Source organism: Eschscholzia californica, unplaced genomic scaffold, assembly GCF_041429995.1.
Source record: "Eschscholzia californica isolate CP2 unplaced genomic scaffold, dmEscCali1.0.p SCAF_1, whole genome shotgun sequence".
In the NCBI taxonomy this organism is placed as follows: domain Eukaryota; kingdom Viridiplantae; phylum Streptophyta; class Magnoliopsida; order Ranunculales; family Papaveraceae; genus Eschscholzia; species Eschscholzia californica.
The window spans coordinates 65,438,977-65,444,661 of record NW_028238198.1 but is presented as its reverse complement, the minus strand read 5'-3'; positions in this window follow the sequence as shown (position 1 = coordinate 65,444,661).

The following is a 5,685-nucleotide window of genomic DNA, read 5'->3' as shown; positions in this document are numbered from 1 at the left end:
CCCGCTCGGGCAGGCGGGCACGAGCGGGCTTCGGGCAGTCAAGAAGGAGGATATGTCCGGCCCGATCCGCCCGATTAACTGTAGCGGGCTCGGAATTTTAGTGCCCGATCTGCTCGAGTCCGACTATATTATGCCCGAGCCCGTCCGAACCCGTCCGATTCCCACCCCTATTAAGGGATAAAGGAAGTATATATCTTTAAAGAGAGAAATATATTTGTTTCTCCTATCCTCTTCACTGATTCTTCAAATCAAATTGGGAAACCAGAGAAGATTTTCTTTCTCTTGAAAATGAAAGATAGAAATTAAAGGAAAGAATGAGGAAGGATATTCGTAGAGAGAAGGATGAATTAAAATGGAAAGATAGAAAGATTGAAAGTGATAGATTGGAGATCTTGACAGAGATGGATAGAAGATTCGAAAAACTAAGAGAGAGAGAGAAAGATACGTTGGAATTAAACATAAAAGATCTTGGATACCTTCCATTCTTTCTCTTTCTCTCATATATTAAGAGCAGCTCGATTTTGGGTATGTTTTGAATCACCAAAGGAAGGAATGAGAGATTAAGAGAGTCAGAGAGGAAATTATTGGCTGATTGATATTTTCGTTGAGAGAGAAAGAGAGTATTCTCTGGATTCTGATTTCTACAAAGAGGAAGTTTGTGAGACAGATAAAAGGAAGATTGATTGATTTCTATTACAGGGAATCATGAAGATTGCTACTGTTATAGGAGCCGGATATATTTTCTAGAGAGAGAGACGCAATATAAAGTTTCTGAATTTCTCTATCCTTTCTCTTTTATTATCTCTGGAACAAAATTGAAAAGAGAAATCAAGGTGGGATGCGATTTTCTATAGCAATCAAGATTGATTCGGATACTTAAGATAGAAAGAGATTTTGAGAGAGGATTTGATTGAGTTTATTTTAGAGAGAGAAATCAAGAAATGTTTTATCTTCTCTGGAAATTCGATTGGAGTTGGAAAGATTGAGAGAACCAAATTATCCATCACACTAAAGAAGAGATTGATGGAAGATTGGATTGGGATATTTCTAGAGAGAGAGAGAGGATTTTGTATTTTCTTCTAAAACAGAGGAGGTAGAGAGATTATTTGAAAAAGAGATTTTATTTCTATTGCTAACTATTTTTAGAGAGAGTCACAGTGAGGATAATCCTGGAGATTCAATTAATATCTTCTCTATTCTCAGAGAGGTAGGAAGATTATGAAGATACTGATTGGAGGGGACTACTGTTCTTCTGTTCTCTTATAAAAACAGAGAGCATATGAGGAGGAAATTATCTCATCTTTTGGGGACAGAAATTAACAGAAGAGGGCCTTCTCTCTATCTTCTTCTTCCTCTCTGAGCTTCAAGGAATATTTAGAGAAATAGAGAGAGAAGAAGAATAGAGGTTGGAACAGATAGAGTTAAGACAGAGAAGAGTTTTTTGTTGAGTCATTGTTTTATTTTTCACTGTAATCTTCTTCTTCTTTCATTGAGAGCAATTCTGGACAGGAAGAGATTGAGAGAGAAATAGTGATTGTTTTAGTGTGAGAGAAAAGGGAAGTAAAGTTTGTGAGAGGCTTTGCTTGTGTTTTCTTGTTAATTTTTTTGAAAAAGAATTTCTTTCTTCTTCTTCATTGGATTAACAATTATCATCAAAGAAGCTCATATTCAGTGATTTTCTTCATCTCATCCATGAATATTATTTTATGAAAATGATTATAATGCCTTTGATGAGTATGAGTTACTAATTCTGTCACCTAGAGTGAAGATGAATCTTCAAGCATGAGTAATTAGTTTATTTCTTTTTTCTTCATGATTTTCATTTATGTGCGTTATTGTTTAACTAGGCTTTAGTTGATTCCATCGAATAATTATAGTAACTTCATCGTTTATGCTTATGGCTTGATATGTCATGCTTAGGATTAGATTTCTTTGATGATTTATGCTTGAAATTTGATAGACGATAGTTGGGATATGATTATATAGGAATCGATGTTTGTGTAGTTCATTCTAGATATTTTTGTTTAAAAGGTTCAATTTTCCGATATTTAGATAAGGTTATTTTTCTAGATATTGAGTTATAAAAATTATGGAATCATGTTAGAAAAGAGTTAAATCATTTATGATAGGTTGAGGTGGATTCTGATCTCTAGGTCATCTCCCCCCATTTGAGTTCATCTTTATTATTTTGTTCTTTATTATTTTATAACCAAAACCACAAAATCAATTTCAAAACCAAAACCGTGTTACATCCAAGTTTTAGAATAGGTTTGACTAGTCTCTGAGGATCGACCCCGGTCTTACCGGGATTTTACTACTTGACACCCGTGCACTTGCGGGTGTAGACCTATTTAGGGTAACCTTTTAGGCCCATCATCAAGATTATGCTTCCAATAAAGAGCAAGTCCACCTGCTTTGTTAATGTTATTCGATCTGTTCTTCGTTTCCAATATGAACATATGTCAGGATTATTTTTCTTGATAAGAGAAAGGATGTGCTTTTTAGTGAGGAAAGAAGATGCTCCTCCGACATTCCAGCTTAAAATTGAAGGGTTTTCCATCTAAATGAGATCTACGCAATAAAGTTATAAAAGCAGGCCTAGGGAAAGTAAAAGGGCCCGAAGATGGGCCTAGTATCCTTCAGCTCAAGGAAAAGAAATTCTATCCAAGCGCCACAGAAGGAAAGACCAAAAACCAAGAACAAAATAAGGCAGAAATAATGAAGAACAGAAAATCACAGAGATATAAGATAACAGTAATAATAAAAGTGAAGAACTATAAGACTACAATTCACTAGACAGCAAATAAACGCATATAGACATTAACTTAAAAAATACTAACATAAAACATATACTATCACAGGAGTTAAAGGATGACTAATACAGCAACATCAAAAGATAACATGAGGACAATCCAACAAGAACAGTCCAAGAGCTGAAACAACTAGCCCTAACTATCTTATACTAATTAGGGGTAGAATGCTGCTAAAACACAAAAGGGTACTAGATACAACTGAACAACTGAGGAAAATATATGACCAAACAGACTCGAACTAATACTAAGACTAGAGCTAAAAACAAAACAAACTGCCAAGTTTAATCTAGGGAATTAGACTGTTCCTTTCCACCATCCTTCCTTGCCTCTGAAGATTGGCTTGGAGATTCTAGCAAAGAGTCAGCAAACTTATGTCTTCTCCTTTCTTCTTGACTGTCAATTGATTCTGGGAGAGGGAAGTACCAGTTGGCCGGGATAGATGAAGAGAACCCTAGGGAATCAGACGAACTCTTAGAAACCCATTGAAGCTGATTACCCCCTTGTGAAGAGCTACCACCCACCATCACGTCTCTATGTTTATTTTTAAATGCATTCCTGACCTTACCCTCTTCAATCTTAACTTCAATGAGAGCTTGGGGTTCCTTCCTTTTGCCTCTTTGTTGAAAGAGATCTTGAGGAGGAATAGGGGCATTGGGTTGAGTGAGGATTGTTAGCTACTGCTAAGGCCCAATTCGAAACAGGTAGATGCTAATTTTGGTTAGTGTCCGTTGGTGTTACTGAATGTTGAGTGCTGGCTCGAATACAAGGTGTGATTGGGTGTTCTATGGTTCGACAGATATGGCAAATGGCTTTGGGGAATCTGAGATAACTAAAGTTGATTGGTTTTCCCCCATCTGTGAAAATAGAAGTTAAAGTTGCAAGGAGAGGGGTTCTAACATCAAACATGAATTGGATCTTGATGAAGGGTTTAGTGAGCATGTGGAAATTCTTCGGACGGATCTGTAAAATGTAGCCCATACATGAAAAGATAATCTCTAGATCGTGTTGGTTCTGTATCGAAGATGGAAGACCTGTAAAACTGCACCACATAGGCTCCTGCATAAGTTCTGGTAACTCTCCAGAAGGGGAAAATCTATCCCTTCATAACAATTAACAACCCTCGAATAATCCAGGGACGACCTTGATTGATTTCATTCATGACAACGAGGTTGCTATTGTAACATCCCATGTTTTCGGTTAAAGAAATAAAAGACTGCAGTTAGAAGAGGGATTATTTGGCATTAAAAAAATGTCACATTGGGTGTTAAATGGTAATTAGTGGAGATTGAATTAATTGGATATAAATATGAAGGGACTTATCTATTAAGGATATATGATTGAAGGACCTAAAATTGATTAATTTTGTATGACCACTTTAATAAGTGACATGTGGCAACCCCACTTTTCTTTTGTACAAAATCAGCCCACGTTTCTACCCCCACTTCCTTATCTCTCATTTTTCAATTTTTTCCAACAACACGATTAGAAATGGTGGAGACCTATTTAGGGTTTTAAAGTTCCATATTTGTCGGCTCAATTACTTTGTACTCGATGATCGGAATTGGATGAAACTTGTTCCAGGTAAATCTATTCGATTCGTTCTACATATTTAGCGGTTCAGAATTTTCAATTTCGTCCGAATTTGGTGGTTTTATGATAGCTATTTCGTATATCGTATAGTTGTACTAATTTTATTTGGGATCGAAATTTGGAGCTATTTAGACGATTATTATTCGATTTCTTCTAATGATTTATGTTCAGGATCATATTTAGAATGTTATGGACTATTTTGGGGTGACCATATATAGACAAGGTGCTGCCGAATTATTTTACGACTCGAATTTCAGATTTGGACTAGTTTTGGGAATGAATTGGAATAGAGATGGTTACCCAAATTTTGTCGTATTTCATATAAATGGACAATTTCGGTTATAGATTTATATTATAAAGTTCATTATATAATTTGTCATCTTATGAAGACTCTAACATGAAAAATAGAATTTATGAGAAGTCGATTTGTATGCATTTCGAGTATTCAGTGGACATGGCTATGAAAGTTAGAGATCAAATCAATTATTCGAAGTCTTCCAGCGTTATTGATTGTTTTCATGTTTTAAGTTTTCATCGTTTTCTCTTTGATATTGTCTTTATTGTATGAAGGTTCTTAGTATAAGAACCTAATGTTTCTATTCGGATTTGGTTATTCTTCCTTATCCCAGAGTATGCGAATGAGGAGGAATAAGGTCGTCTGATAGGCAGAAGTCTTTGGTGATGCAAGGACTGTGGTAGGGGTTCTGAATCCTTTATCCAGCATGGTTTTATAGAAAACGAATATGCTAGATTCTATAGTTATATATGCGCCATTATAACTAGAATTTAGGTAGCATGAAACTCTATTTATGTGATGAACTAAAATATGCTTGAAATGTTTTGATGCGATATGAGAAATGTTTTCGAACTGATTTTACGATGATTGTGAACTACTGGGGATTTTTTTGTATGTACCCGACTGCGAATTATGTCAACCTACGACCACGTAGCCATTGAGGGTAGGATGACATGTGGACACGGGTGTGACCCGTGTGAGACCAGTGAGGTGGGCGACACTAGTCATGAGACCTGTGGGAGTAGAGTGCTGATGGGCCTAGAAGGTTACCCTAAATAGGTCACCACCCGCAAGTATACGGGCGTCAAGTGATAATTCCGGTAAGACCGGTTCGTTCCTCAGAGACTAAGAGAAACCTATTCTAACACTTGGAAGTAAGACGGTTTTTGTTTTTGAAAATTTAGTTTTTGGTATAAAATAATAAAATGCTAAAACAAATGTATGAACTCAACTGGGGAGAGGACCTAGGATTTTGGAATTCCACTT